The sequence below is a fragment of the Anas acuta genome, chromosome 5, assembly GCF_963932015.1.
Source record: "Anas acuta chromosome 5, bAnaAcu1.1, whole genome shotgun sequence".
NCBI classification, from domain to species: Eukaryota; Metazoa; Chordata; class Aves; order Anseriformes; family Anatidae; genus Anas; species Anas acuta.
In genome coordinates, this window is record NC_088983.1 from 55,865,995 (window position 1) to 55,882,236 (window position 16,242).

Below are 16,242 nucleotides of genomic sequence, written 5' to 3' on the forward strand. Positions count from 1 at the left end.
AAGCCTCTTGGGGATTTTATTGGACTTGGGATTAGAGTCTCAAAGTGTGGCTGCAATTCCTGTTATTGAGAACCATGTGCATCACGTCCCTGACTCCTCATCTCGGACAATACCAACACTGACACAAGTGTTTTTCTTTGGAAATAGATATTGTTCTCTTGACACAATCTCACCGTGTGCATGAGTATAAATAATTTGCTGAGGAAGAGCTGTGCCTGTGACATGATGGAGCAGTTTTTGCCCTGGTGAGAACGTAAGCACGCAGAAGTGAAATAACAGCTGGAGGAGCTGCCTGCAGAGACACGATAGACTCAGAGTCATCCCAAAAATGTTAAAGTAACTGTTTTTGTCTTTATGTTAGCATCATTGATGTTTTCTGTTTCTATCTAGCTGTGCGTAGCTTGGCACTGTGCACACTGTGACTGATGCTCTCTCACCTAAGTGCCAGCTTTTGCTAGGCTGAGTGTGAGAATTGTGACCACAGGATGCTTGGTTGATTTAAGCAAAATTGTCTGGGAAGCCAGACATGAGCCAGCTTTAGACATGAGAGAGACTGTATACGTGTCTGAACATCTCAAAAACTACCCTGTAAGGTATGCAAAAAAGGTAATATAAAAAAGAGCAGAGTGACCCCAGCCAGATTTTCAGTATGTGGTGTTAAGTATATAAAGAGTGGCAAATGAAGGGTGCCTGGGGACACAGGATTAAAGAGTGAATACCCTAGGAGAGGAAAATGTTTTTCCCTGTAATTTCTTCTACCGCTGTTGCTGCTTTTCATATTATACTGCACCTGCTGCCACAGTAACATTTATAAGTCTGGAATCAGGCACCATCCTCCTGACCCAGAAAGCTTAGGTTTAATTGAGATAATGCAAACAGTCAATAGGAGAAAAGGCCAGAGATGGGTTTTACAGCAAGGTAAGCAGACCACTGGAGACATGGCAGAGTGTGATCTCATTCTGCTGTCGACAATGCATTTCTTTGGCAAACATTTTTCTGTAGCAGAGGCTTTCATTGTATTTGGAAGTTGTCGTCTGGACTCGCACTGGGTTCAGTGCCTTTGAAACTCGAATGCTGTAGATCACTACAGTTTTTAATTGGTTTTACAGTTTGTCAGATGTGTCTTTATTTATTACCAAAGCCAACCAGCTCATAAAGAATGTTGTTTGTCTCAAGTGACTGGATTAGGAGGAGGGAAGGTGCTAATAGAGGCTAACAAAGGAGCTCAGATTGTCAGGGGGCCTTCCCATCAGGTTTTGATATGAATCAGAGGCAAATCTTTGGACATCCTGTTAAGAAGCGAAGCAAAAATGACTTGGGACTTTGCTGAGATGATTTCTTGGGACTGGAGTGTGGTCATTTTACTCAGCTGGGCAGATGAGCTGCGCCACAACTGCTCTCACTCTGCTTCATCAACAGGAAAGGGGGGGGGGGAAATGATGGAAAGGGCTCAAGGGTTGAGATAAAGAAAGGGAGATCACTCTACAGTTGTCACAGGCAAAAACAGCCTTAGCACAGGGAAAGTAATGCAATTTATTACCTATTGCTAACAAGGCAGAGCAGTGAGAAGCTAAAAAAAAAAAAAAAAAACAACAAAAAACATTCCCCCATCCACCCTCTTCTACGTCTTCCCCCCAGGCAGCACAAGGGAATGGGGAATGGGGCCTGCGGTCAGTCCCTAACACTTCGTCTCTGCTCCTTCACAGTCTCTCTCTGCCCCTGCTCCCCGTGGGATCCCTCCCACGGGATGCCATCTTCCCTGAACTGATCCTGTGTGGGCTGGCCCACAGGCAGCAGCTTTTCAAGAACTGCTCCCACATGGCTCTGTACCACAGGGTCCATCCCTCAGGAGCAAACTGCTCCAGCATGGGTACCCCACAGGTGGCAGTTCCTGCCAGACCCCCTGCTCCTGCGTGGGCTCCTCTCCATGGGCTGCAGCTCCGGCCCGGGGCCTGCTCCTGCAGGGGCTCTCCATGGGCCGCAGCCTCCTCCAGGCCACATCCACCCGCTCCACCGGGGGCTCCTCCACCCATGGGGGGGCTGCAGCGTGGAGATCTGCTCCATTTGGGACCCATGGGCTGCAGGGGGACAGCCTGCTCCAACAGGGGCCTCTCCACAAGCCGCAGGGGAGCTTCTGCTCCAGAGCCTGGAGCACCTCCTGCCCTCCTTCTCTGCTGCCTTTGGGGTCTGGCAGGGCTGTTTCTCACTCCTCTCTCTCTCCCAGCTGCTGTTGTACAGCAAGTTTTTTCTCTTTCTTAAATCTGCTTTCACAGAGGCACAAACGACTCAGCTTATTGTCTCAGCTCTGGGCAGCAGCAGGTCCCTTTGGAGCCAGCTGAAACAGGCCCTTACCTAACATGGGGCAGCTTCTGGCCTGTTCTCACAGAGGCCACTCCTGCAGCCCCCTGCTATCAAAACCTTGCCACATAAACCCAATACATGAAGAAAGTACATTTAATAACGTGTTAGCAGTATTTAGATATTTACTTAGAAAAGCTGGAAATGATTAGGCAGGAGAAGATAAGAAGTATTTGCTTAGCGATCTCCCTTGCAGTGAAGGACTGGAGCAAGGGGAGGGGAGGGAGGCAGAAGAAAACTCCCAGAAGGGGGACACAGATAACTGCTGTGCTCAAGGTATGGGATAGAGGGAGTTCTTGAAGCAGCTGACAGAGGCACCTAGCTCTGCTGGGAGGGCACCAGCTCCCTTTACACTGTTTAAGGAAGATTTGGCATGCTGCTCTTCTGCAGCTGTGTGTGTCCAGCAGCCTCTGAGAGTTACAAGGGACAGGTACTTCGTTCTGCCATCTTGAGGCCGTGAGATGTCTCTGCATGTGTTTTTTCCCCCTTCTCTGCACACAGCTGAAGGCAATACTGGCAGTCAGGAGCAGCTCCTCAGGTGGCTAAAGATGGCAACTTTTCATAGACTCATAGAATCCTTAAGGTTGGAAAAGACAGCCAAGATCATCTGGTCACCCTACTGCCAATGTCACCCTCTAAACCATGTCCCTAAGCACCAGGTCCAACCCCTTCTTGAACACCGCCAGGGATGGTGATGCCACCACCTCCCTCAGCAACCTGTTTCACTGCCTGACTGCTCTTTCCAAGAAGAAATGTCAACAAATTTCTAACCTAAACCTCTCCTGTTGCGACTTGAGGCCATTTGAGGAGGTGCTGTTGGTAACAGCAAGTGGTCACACAGTGTGTAGACCTCACCTCCCGTCAGAGGCCTTTTCCCTCCAACATTGGTTTGGACAGGATGCCTTCATCTATTCAAGATAGAGTCTTGACATGCAAGTGAAAGACAAAACAGATAGTACACTGAACAAGCGACCTGGAGAATGTGGCGAATTCTGGAGGGTGAAACCACAGCCAAGCTGGAGGAGTAGTGGGAACACCAAGAACAGGTACTACAAGAGAAGATGCGTATGCGAACTTCTTTCTAAAGATCATCTTCTCAGGCTTCAGAATATAAAGCCACAAAAAATCCTTAAATCACACTAGATGAAAACATCACGTATCTCACTGGTTATCTGGGATCATTTGTATTACTGGTCAAATCTCAGATTCTTTTTCTGTAGAAAGAATTTGTGTTTCAATGTGGGAATTAGAAACAAGTTTTCCTAATAACCACATAAAATGTGCCCCTGTAAGTGAATCTTTTCATCCTGGGGGAACACGGGAGAAAATAAAATAAAATAATAAAATAAAATAAAATAAAATAAAATAAAATAAAATAAAATAAAATAAAATAAAATAAAATAAAATAAAGCATTTATTAATAAACAAAATTATTCTAGGAAAAGAGCTTTCCTTGCTCAGCTCCATCCCTGAGAACTTTTCTGCATTGCTCTTGCTTTTCTCTTCATTTTTTCCCCCAGCCACAGAACTGGCTGAGCATGCTACATACATGCACACAAAGGATAACCTTGGGGCTTTACAAAGGCAAAACTGCTTGATGTCTCATAAGCAAAATATCTGGCCTGACAAATGCAGTTTTCCACAGAAAATGAGCCTCAAATGCTCAAATGCTGAGAGAGCATAAGAAGAGCAGTTGCAGGAGGAAAACCAGGACATAGCATCATGCTCCCTCTGTGAACTGCACTCCTGAGCCACACAAAGCTCCTGCTTCATGTGTCTGACCGATCCTGGTGTAAAAAGCTACCTCCTCTCAGAAAATGGTCTGACAGCAACCTCCAGAAGCCATGTTTCAAAGCAGAACCATCTGTAAGTCTATTTTGCAAAATATCCAAGATGATTGTCTTAAATATACAAAACAGCTAAGACTTAAAGCCAAGACGCAACTGTCTGACATCTCTGCACTATGGTACAAGTTGGCAAAGCATGAAGAAATTAGGCAGAAGTAATGTGTCTAACTGCGACTCCCCTTATTTTTAACACAGAGTGAGAATCCCAATACCATGTGGTAGGACATCTCCTGTGAGAAATGCGAGCCTGACCCTCTCACAGCTCAGGGAGCTTGTGACTCCCCCATTCCCTGAAGGTGTACAGAACAAAAGCACTTAGAGTATTTCTTCCCTCTGACGGCTTTCTATTTCTCTTGGACAAAATAAAAATAAAGATATAAAGGAGATGGATTGGGTTCTAACTTCTCTGTGTATAAACACAAGATTTCAGTCTGCAGGGGTTTTCCTTGGGTATCCATCACTCTAAGCATGCAGGGAAGGGGTAAAACATACAGAAAAGTAACCAAGCCAGCAAGAAAATATAGCGGATTGCTTATTAAATTAAGAAATAAAATGTGAATATTTTTTCCCTGGGAAGTATGGAGCGGTGTTGGCTTCTAAAACTTGTTACTGGCACTGGCTCAGCAAGTGTCAACACAACACAGAAAAAACAAGCTGAGAACAAAATGTTTACATCAGTGGTTCTTTAAATGAAGAAGTAATACCAGCTGCAGCGTTCAATGTGTTTATAATTCACTAGTGCTTAAACAAGGCACATCAACCAGGGCTTTACACATAAAATATAATGCTAAACTGTAATTTTCTATATGATGGGATCTTTTATAAAATACTTCTACTCCATCTCCGGTCCCAATTAAGATTGCAGTCAACAGGAGATGGAAAGCAATTTTGTTTCTGACACAAATAACTTTTAAAGTGATTTGGTAGTCTGATTAAGTTATTCATAACAAAAGAAATGCATATATTTCTCATTAATTTTGCCTTGAAACACCAAGATGCATTTACCTGAGAATATATTTTTTTTCTTTTTATTTATTGACATTGCAAGGGAGTTCTAAGTATGCAACAGCTATGGTATGAGTCATAAAACTCAACTGTAATAATCAAATTGTGTGCAGCTGTGGACATAGTTAAAAGGTATTTTTTTGAGCTTAAATTATTTACATTATCTACTTTGGTACTTCATGTTGGATCCAACATATGTAGCTAGGTGTTTTTTGTTTGTTTGTTTTGTTTTGTTAAGAATTCTAGGAATTGCATGCACAGGTCAGTGACTTGAGTTTTAAAAACAAAGGATCAGTAGCCCAGTATTGGAGCCTTGGAAAATTCAGGTTTGGAGGGCCATTTGGAGATCCTGGTCCTGCTCAGCGTGCAATGCTGGGCCAACTTGAAAGCTGGTCAGGTTGTTGAAGACATTGTCCAGTTAAATTCTGAGTTTCCAAAGTGAAGACTGTACAGGAGAAAAATGCCTCCTGGTGAAAATAATCACCACCTCTGAAGAATTATTGTCACTATGAAGAGTTTTTTCCCTTTTTCTAAATAGAATATCCCTTCCTACAGTTTCTAACCATTGCCTTGCTTCCTTTTCCTATGTTTTCCATGTGCAATACACAGGACTTTGCACTTTTCTCACAGCATCACATCATAACAAAACATCATTTAACTGGTTCCCATTCTACAGGTGACTGCATTTTACACTGATTTCTAATCAATTGCAGATTGTCGCAGGAATTAGGATGATAGAGCTCTTATATCTGTTTAGTTGGTAGGGCTAGAACAGTGTGGATTTTTGTTCTTTCCCTACTGGGCTAACAATGATATTGGCTGAACTAATTTTAATTCACTTAAGGTGTAGTTATTTTATTTTGGGGCACGTTATGTCTTGTAGTTTGCTTTCTACATCTTGACTTTCCTCAAGTTCATGGATGTTCTTTGGTTTCTAGATCCATTGGTCTGGCTCCTGAGGGGCTTTCTGCAACGACTCCTCCGCTTCAGCTTCTGCTGTGCCCTGTATCCATATTTAAAATGAAATTTGGATATAGCATGCAGGCCCAAATATGTTTGGTGACTAAAAACTGTTTGCAGATATTTTAGTTTTCTTAAGAAGTTCTTTTCATGGTTCACCAGGCATGGGGGGAGTATCTTTGCTGCCGTAGATAGAAAGTATGGTGATGGTAGTGGACCCAAAGATGTGGATCCTCTGGGGACCGATCCAGACTTAGGGTGCAGCCCTGTTCCTTTGGCCAGCCACTGCGGGCCCTGCTGGGGGAAGCTGGCATTCCTCTCCAGCACCACCAGCCTGCGCGCAGGGTGGGTGCAAAGGTTGAAGAAAATGGAGTGGGTGAAGAAGGAGGCCTTCCTTTTTATGAGAAAATAAAATAGCATTCTGTGAGAGGGAACAGCTGGCAGGAGGTTATCACTGGTGGGGCAGGCTTTAGTGGGTTTACATGGCAAGGTTTTGGTAGCAGGGGGCCATAGGGGCGGCTTCTGTGAGAAGAATCTAGGAGCTGCCCCCATTTTAGACAAGGGCCATGATGCTCACCAGAACCGAGCCTATAAGTGATGTTTACACCTCTGTGAGAACATATTTAAGAAGGGGGGAAAAAAAAAATACTGCCACACAGCAGCTGGGAGAGTGAGAGGAGTGAGAAATAGCCTTGCAGGTGCCAAGGTCAGGAGGGGAAGAGGTGCTCCAGGTGCCAGAGCGGAAGTTCACCTGCAGTCTGTGGAGAGGCCCGTGGTCACAGAATCACAGAATTTTCTAGGTTGGAAGAGACCTCAAGATCATCGAGTCCAACCTCTAAGCTAACACTAACAGTCCCCACTAAACCATATCCCTAAGCTCTACATCTAAACGTCTTTTGAAGACTTCCAGGGATGGTGACTCCACCACCTCCCTGGGCAGCCCGTTCCAGTGCCTAACAACCCTTTCAGTAAAGAAATTCTTCCTAACATCTAACCTAAAACTCCCCTGGCGTAACTTTAGCCCATTCCCCCTCGTCCTGTCACCAGGCACATGGGAGAACAGGCCAACCCCCACCTCGCTACAGCCTCCTTTAATGTACTTATACAGAGCAATAAGGTCACCCCTGAGCCTCCTCTTCTCTAGGCTGAACAAGCCCAGCTCCTTCAGCCGCTCCTCGTAGGACTTGCTCTCCAGGCCCCTCACCAGCTTCGTCGCCCTTCTTTGGACCCGCTCAAGCACCTCGATGTCCTTCTTGTAGCGAGGGGCCCAAAACTGAACACAGTACTCGAGGTGCGGCCTCACCAGAGCCGAGTACAGGGGGACGATCACCTCCCTAGCCCTGCTGGTCACAGTGTTTCTGATACAAGCCAGGATGCCGTTGGCCTTCTTGGCCACCTGAGCACACTGCTGGCTCATATTCAGCCGACAGTGCAGCAGGCTGTTTCCCCGCAGGCACATGGAGCAGATGTGGTCCCACATGGAGCAGATCTCCATGCTGCAGCCCGTGGAGGAACTCCTGGTGGAGCTGGATGTGGTCTGGAGGAGGCTGCAGCCTGTGGAGGACCTCTGCAGGATTCTGCCCTGGGCCGGAGCTGCAGCCTGTGGGGGACCCATGCTGGAGCAGTTTGCTCCTGAGGATGGACCCTGTGGTACAGAGCTATGTGGGAGCAGTTCTTGAAGAGCTGCTGCCTGTGGGCAGCCCCCGCAGGATCAGTTTGGCAAGGCCTGCATCGCATGGGAGGGACCCCACAGCACAGGGGGCGAGAGTGACCAAGAAGGAGTGGCGGAGGTGAAGTTTTTTTCCTTTGTTTCTCATTTCTCTAGCTTGTTAGTAATAGGCAACAAATTTTACTATCTCCCTACACTGAGTCTGTTTTGCCCATCACAATAATTGTTGTCCTTATCTCAACCCTTGGGCCCTTTGCATCATATTTTTCTCCCCCTTTCCCTTTGAGGAGGGGGATTGAGAGGGCGGTTGTGGTAGAGCTTGGCCACCCACCCGAGTAAAACCACCAGAGTAAAAAACAGGTTTATAGTTATGGCTAAGATACAGATGTAGCTATGAATTGAGCTTCTACAGACAAGCTTTTATCACCGTAATGAGAACCCTCATACACTACTGTGGAGCATATTGCAATATGACTGAATTAGTAGAAACCTCATTTATGGTCTTTCTTCTTGCCTTGCAGCGTGACTGTGGTACTTTTCTTTCATTTAGCCATATATTTTGCCCCCAAGGTTGATTTTGTTAACAAAAGTGAATAAATTCCTTCTGAAGAAGAAAGCAGATCACTATCAATAGAATAAAGCAAAATGAAACGTAAATTTTATTATTTTAAGATTCCTTGTGTCTTAATTCTCCATATAACTTAGATAACATAGTTGTACAAAACAAACTATGCCTGATATACATTTAAAAAGAATTGCAAGTACTTCTAAGCTGTTTACTTATGTGTGTCCTTTAGAAAAAATGGAGGAATGTACGCTAATTTTGTATGAACTAATTTTTATTTGAAATAGCATTTTATCATCATAAACCCACACTCAGTTAACATAAAAACATATAAAAATGTGATCCGGAAAGAAAAGTTAAAGAACCTAGTGAAAAAAGGAGTTAGAACCAAAATGTAATTTAACCTATGCTAGAGAATACCCACAATGACAGACGATGGAAATGTATTCAAGTGAAAATCTGTAAATCCATCTGGTTATTTTAGTAACCTAATAAATATTAGCACTTCTGTCTGAGAGTTTATGATGATTTAATATATCTGCCTTACTTCATTTATGGTCTAATTTAACAATGTAACATCAATTTCTATGAATTATACGTATTGTAAACTGAATAATTCAAGAATGTGAATGCTTAAATGATGAATGTCTTAAGGTTGAGGTTTTAATTTCTTTTTCACAGACTTTTTTCCTGAAATTGAGCGTTTCAAAAACATTAGAGAATGTTATGCATACATTTTTCACTCACTGTTTAAAAAATAAAAACAAATAATAAATTCACAAAAATTGAGTACTCTTTCAGATGAAGCAAGAGTTTTCACAACCAATATCTTTTTCTTGGTGAAGGACTACCTCATAATAAAATTTATCTTCCAAACTGTAGTTTTGACACATCCTAAAAACAGACCACAAGCCAGAACAGCATAATAAATCTCTGTTTATTTATGAGATTGTCCTTACAGTGAGCAACAAGTGAACCCAGAGGAAGTTTATTTAAATTTACTTTAGTGGTGAATCAGGTCAAAACCCGATCACCTCTGTTAAATGCATGTACCGATGTTTTTACAAGCAACCTCTTCTATAACCCTGCTAGTTTAGTCTTTTTGTTTGTTTCTTTTCTTGGAAAGTGTCTTATTTTGACAGAATCTGAATCCTCAGTGTCAAAATAATAATAATAATAATGATTCCCCAGAACAAATAGTTACTTAGAGTAAAACTGCAGAAATTGGTGCACATCCATTGCATGAGGTCATGTATCCCTTCAGGAATATCTTAAGCAAAGAAATTATATGTGGATAAAACAGAATAGACAATACCTGTCTATTGTAATGTGATATGAGGGCAGACCAACTGAAGAAGTGTTGTTATCTCAATTTTTGAAAACAATTACGGGTATATAGACTTCCCAGTGGACTTCAGGGACTGCCTTCTCCATTTAGAGCAGAGCACTGCTCTGATTCCAATGCATCATGCCCATCCCAGAAAGGACAACCATTACTGTCACTCTGTTTTATAATCCTTTCACTTTCTCCTTGCCCCTTTAAATTTGCCAAAATTTTCAGTTACTTTTTAGTTTATTTGTTTGTGGGCATAAATGTACGGCATAAACTCTTGATTAAGAGACACACTGAACAAAAATGGCCCAAGAAAAGGCTTTTCAGAATGAGAAGCCTGCTGTCAGCAGGATATATATCATTTTTTTCTCCTTTATTTTACAGGATTTGATTAAAAAAAAAAAAAAAAACCAAAAACAAAAAACACTTTAATGAAGAAGCTAGGCTAGTTTCCCATATGATTTTACACAATCTGTCATTAAACTTCATTGCCGTTTCATTAGCAGCTTTATTCAGAACCTGTCTCTTCAGGCCTTAGCGATGCTGATTCCAGCCTTTCATGACTGATTATCACATAATTTTAAAAACAATGAAATCTTAACAGACAAAGGAAGCTGAACTATGCTTTTCTATTTTTAGTCAGATGCAGCTGAAACATCATCATGGCCCAAGGAAAGATCCATTATGAAAAATTCATCATAATACTCCTCTCTAAAACTTGCCGTGAGTACATTTTAATTATTTTTACCTTTCGGTGAATTAGAGTAAACTCTTAAGAAGGAAGGAAAGAAAGAAAACACAGCACAGCACTTGCCAGGAAAAAATAAATAAATAAATAAATAAATAAATAAATAACAGAAACTTGCCAGAAAAACTGAAAAGTAACAAAACTCCTTATAAGTTTTCCAGAGTTATATATATTATTTAAAAGGCTTGGTAAATAAATAAATAAATAAATCCCTGTACTTTATTCATGAAAAGATTTCATGGTAACTTCAAGAAGTGAAAGCTCTTTTTTAGGGTAGGAAGTTCAAAGGTATAGCTAAGATTAAACGTGACAGATTGTTTTGAAAATACATGCTTTGAAAATCATGATATGAGGAACCTCTGTTCCCAGGGACTGTGAAGTACAAGCTCTGGGTATAAAAGCCATACTGGCTTTTACTTAGTCTGAGTATCTTTGAAACAATGTGTGCTGCATCACCCAATATAGTCATCTGGTAAATATTTAGGTTGGGTTTTCATCCTTGGACATGGCATCATATATGTTCGTGCACATCATACATATCCCCTGAAAATGGACTTTTTCCATCTTCCTAATGTTTTTCCTGCAAATACCAGGCTTAAAATCACATTAAACGTACTGGGCTTATTGAAGTGCTTATTGAAGGGGAGAAGAATATTGAGAACTAAAGGTATAAAAACAAGCCAAAGATCTTACCAGGAGGAAGCAAACAAAGGAAAACAAAGGAAAACAAGGAGAATGAAAAGGGACAGGGACAAGGACAAGGACAAGGACAAGGACAAGGACAAGGACAGGGACAAGGACAAGGACAGGGACAGCAAGGCAAGGCAAGGAACCAACCGTTTCTGTTTATTTTTATTCACACTGTTCTATGGTCTTACATGACAGGTGAGAAAGAAGACTTTCTTGCACTGCACTGAGAGAATTAATATGCAGTGTAAATGGATCACAAAGCACACCGCGCAGTGGGGCCAGAATTTTTTGTTTGTTTGTGATCACAGGTGGGCAAAATGTCTATCTTTCTTGTGTACTGTGGTACACAGCCTGGGAACAGGCATTCTGCGATGGCACATGCCTATGAACCATGTGGGAATTTAAATCAATGTATTTTTACTCAGTTCTTCTTGAGAAAACAGTATGTGCAGGTCGCCAGCCCAGGTGCAGGAGGGCAGGGTAGGAGATGTTTAACTACAGTCCGCAGGCCTGGCCATCCCCATATACCAGCACTGCTCTCACCATGTCCATGTCCCACCCGCACCCCTACCACTTCCAGATAATTTGTTCTTTGTGACAGGAGGGATTTCTACGAGAAGAGTCAGGCACTGGTGTTGTACTGCACAGGCCTGGCTGGCGGTGGAGATCCGATGTAAGCAGACTTGCTGTGCAAATATTTATTGCCCCTTTACTCATTTTTTTTTTCCTGTCTCCTCTGCTGGAATAAGTGACCCCAGAGATTAAAAAAAATATATTAAAATGTGGTTACTGTACATGGACATATGGGATGTCCATGGCGAGAAGAGGATCTGGATTTCAGCTCTCATTCTGGCCAGGGCCATATATTGCCTTAAGGTCTGACCCTGCCATGCCAGGGGCATGCTCTGCACCAGAGGTATCCTCTGTTTTGCTCTTTAAGCATTTAGAAGCTTCTGTCATAAGTAATCCTATTATGGAAGCTGGTTGCCGTTTAGTTTGCTACTCAAATGAATATTATTCATGCTGATGGGTCAACACGTAAGGAAAGACATTTTTATTTCTAATTACTCACAGTACCAGAAACAAATCCTATAAACCTAAGAAAACCTGCCCCTGAACATTCAATACTGTATGGCTCTAAACACAAGTCAGTCACACTGCGTGTGAAGCCGTGAAACAGAATGAGATGCCAACAAAATTTTCAGTCAGAAATACATTAAATGCCCCGTGTCCGGAAGACTGGATTTTATTTGATATTTGCTTCATCAAGTTGTCGGACACAGCAGAAAGGCTGTGAAAAACAAGAGAGAAGGTATCATTTTGCTGCTATATGAAGCCTTGCTGTACTACTGACTAGTGTGCAGCTCTGGTGTTCACACCTCAGGAAAGTCCCAACGGAGCCCAAAAAGGGGCAGCAAAGTGACTAAAGGGATGGGACGGCTGTGATGCCTGATGAGGGGAAGGGAAGGATGGGGCTAGGGTCTAATTTCACCAAACCCTGACGGTGACAGAGCTGGTGAAGGTGGCACTGCTATTCACTAAGCACTCGGTACCGGGCACCCCAAGCAGCTCAGTTTAAAGCAAGTGAGAGCAAATACACAGTGTTTAACAGACTTCCTTAATTTTTTGTCCTCTGTGGAGGCAGACGGTGCCAAATAAAGGCAGTTAGACAAATACCAGGACAGCAAGTCCAGGAAGAGGTACCAAAAAGGGGCATCAGGATGTGCTCTCCCACATCCCTGTGCTTTGAAGTTACAAGGGGCAAAGGGACAGCAGAGGGGCCGTGCCTGCTTGTTCTGCCCAAACACCTGAGCACCATTCCGTGCCTCCTTTGCATGGGACAAAGCGCATGACAAGATCACGTTGGAGAAGTTTCTGAGTTCTTTTATTTTTACTCTTTCATCTTTCAGGCATCACAAAATGTGGGTGAGCACACACACACCCTGATTGCCACCTGGAGCCACACGGGTGTGTTCACTGTTGCTGCTGGCTCCTGCTGCAGCCCTGATGCTGAGTGCTGCCCTCTGCTATAAAAGCTGGCGGTGGGGGTACAGCTCCTGTTTGAATGGGGGCTAGGGTAGGTCTGAGTTTTAAGGTATGGGCTGTAATTCTGCCTTTCTCTTCAGAAGGGCTTTTCTTGCATGGGATTAGAAGGGAGTGTTGTTTTGCACAGGCCATGTTTGACTGACTTTCTGCAAACAGGTATGCCAGACTAACACTGGTGGTGGTGATGGAGTTGTTTCTAGAATTTCTGCTGTTGTATGAGCATCTTATGTGGCTTTGGTTTGGGAGGGAATTTGGCTTTCCTCTTTCCTGTTGGCCTTTGCTGATTTCTGTGACTTCAGTTGTATTTTCTTTTTCCCGAAGAGCTTTGTAAAGCTTAGCTTTACTTGTTCTCTTTCGTGTCCCAGGTTCTTGGCTTTGTGTGTCCTCCTTACTATCTCTATCTTGTGTCTTGCTCCAGATGTCCTCATTACTGACATGCTGGTTTCACTTCTTTCAGAAAAATGTTATAATGAGTAAACTGTGGTTTTCTAGGTGGATAAGTGATGCTTTTTTATTTTCATCTGTCCCTATTCTGGTTAAAAATTGTACATAAAGTTAGTATATGAAGAGATAGTATGAAGTGTGGGGGGGAGAAAAAAGCTTTATTTTCTAACCTACATGGTATTTGTTTAATGCTTACATTAATTAACATGGAGTTGGTGCTCAGTAGCACTCCAAATGTGGGTGTGACCTTAATAATAACCTGACCCCAACATATCACAGGTGTCTCTGGTGAGGAAGTTCTGCTATGTGAAAGTAGGCTGTGCTGCAGGATTTTTAAGCAACTGGTAGTAGTGAAAGTAGAGGTAGTGAAATCTAATCAATGTGAAAAGCAGACTTAATGTCAATGTGGAAGGTCTGTGGTCTTAGGCCACAAAGGTATGGTTTCAAGTACAATAACTATTTCAGTGTGGAGGGCCTTTCATTATCCCCCAACAAGAAAAAAACAGAGGTATTTCATTTGCAGGAACTGGAACTAAATCTATCTTGGTGTTCAGTTGATTTCCTGAAGATCATTTTGGCTTGTTCTATGTTACCTTGATAAGGTGGGGTTTTCTAGTAATGATTGTGGCTTAAATTTGGTTGTGCGTCTCTGTTAGTGTCTACATAACAAGATGTTAAATTGAAAAATTCTTCAGCCACTCCCTTACTGTGGGTTATGTACAACAGAATACAGAGGAGTTTTTTCATTTTTTACGTAATGCAATTAAAATTATATTTGAAATAAAGGCATGAGGTGTTATTGAAATAAGAAATGCTGTATATGTTGAGTTAGCAGTAGCCTCCCAGGCAGGTGGCCTGTGTTTCATTGTAGGACTGGGTATGTGACTGACTGTACCAAAATAACAGGTTGAGAAAAGTAGGTTCAGCTAAATGAGTGTTGTTTTTCACAGATTATAAGTGTGGTTTCCTTGTCCAAAGCAAGTTCTTAGCAGTTCAGAGTCTTACCTTGTACATATAGTATTTTCTTTACTTGGTTTAAAAAAAAAAAATCAACCACCTTTGATCAGCTCCAGTTCTATTTTCACTCAAGGGGGGTATTTGTTCTTGGCAAATGCAAGTGTTTCTGTGCCAAGTCTTCATTTTATAGCCTCAAGTGTTCTGTGTGCCAGGGTTTTGTTGTTAGAGTACCCAGAAGCTTTAAGCACCCATGTTGACTAATTTGAATTCAGTTCTTGCGATGGTAGAGTGTTTTCTTGTTAAGTCACTACCTGAAAACTATCTGAAAGGATCAAATACAGAGTGTTCTGAGTTTTTTAATGTTTGGAGGGGGGGAAGTAAAGGACTTGTTACTGCATCTTAAATGAGTTTTGCTTAAGATTTGTGAAGTTTGGGCAACAACAATGCTTGTGGAGCTCAAGTTCAGGTGAATATCATTGCCATTTTTCAAGTTGTTATATGTAGGGTTTTATTCAGGAATTGTCATAAAGCTTGTTTCTCATCATGCAACAGTTTGCATGTAGCTGTACTACTGGCTTTTGTGATGGCATCAAACTTGAAGGGAGGCTTTTCAGTGTGAGTCCGAGTTTGGAGGGGATCAGTGGTTGTCCACTTCAGAGCACAATTTGTACTAGCCAGAAAATCCCTATGCACTACTTTGCCCATCTTTTTTCTTGTATTACAAGTACATTACTTTACACTTGTTTTGGTGTGTGTATAGGTGAATTAAAACAGCTGGTTGATGATCCTCTTCTTTATACCTCCACTCTTTCTCTTGTTTCTTTAAATAATTTAGTTAGGTTCATTTCACCTGTGTTGACAATTTACTGCTAAATATGTATAGTTGCGAAATCACAATGTTGAACTGGCAGAGAAATCACTTCCAGGCATTTTGGTTCCCTGATGTAATTTGTGATTTATTTCAAGTACCAAAGTGTGTTTGAAAGAGCTCCAATTAGTATTCTTCCAGGTAATGCTGTGCTTGGAAAAGAATGATATGCATGTTTCTGTCAGCTAATTAGCAGTGTTGGTGAGAAATTCATTTTAGTGAAACTACAAGATTTTATACCTGGGTCTGACGTATACTGTCATTAAATGATTTTAATAAAGTTTTAGTTACTGGAGATATACATAATGAGGGCACTTGGTACTGAGAATTCAAACCTAAAATTGCAGGTAATGAAGTGGAAGGTCAGGCATCCTCACAAGGACCTGTGTTGCTGCTTCTTTCAGTGTTGCCTTGCAGCCAGGATAAAGACCTCCTTCCTCTATGCTAAGAGCCTGGCAGTGAAATTAGCAGGGGGTCTGGAACAGTTATGAAGGGTTTTAAGTCTCCAGCATCTAGAAACACAAATGGACAATCTCGTGACAGGCAGAGAAATTGGAAGTGTCTTGGTAATGCTCCATAGCAATAGTAAATATCACTTGTCTCATGCTTCACCTGCTCTGCAGTAATAGTTCATACAATTCACTGCATCTGTGTTTTAATACTCAAATATCCTTGTCCCTTTGTATAAGTGATATAAACTTGACAGCTGAGAAGTTCACTTCTTTGGCTTTCCAACTTTACATACTAGCACT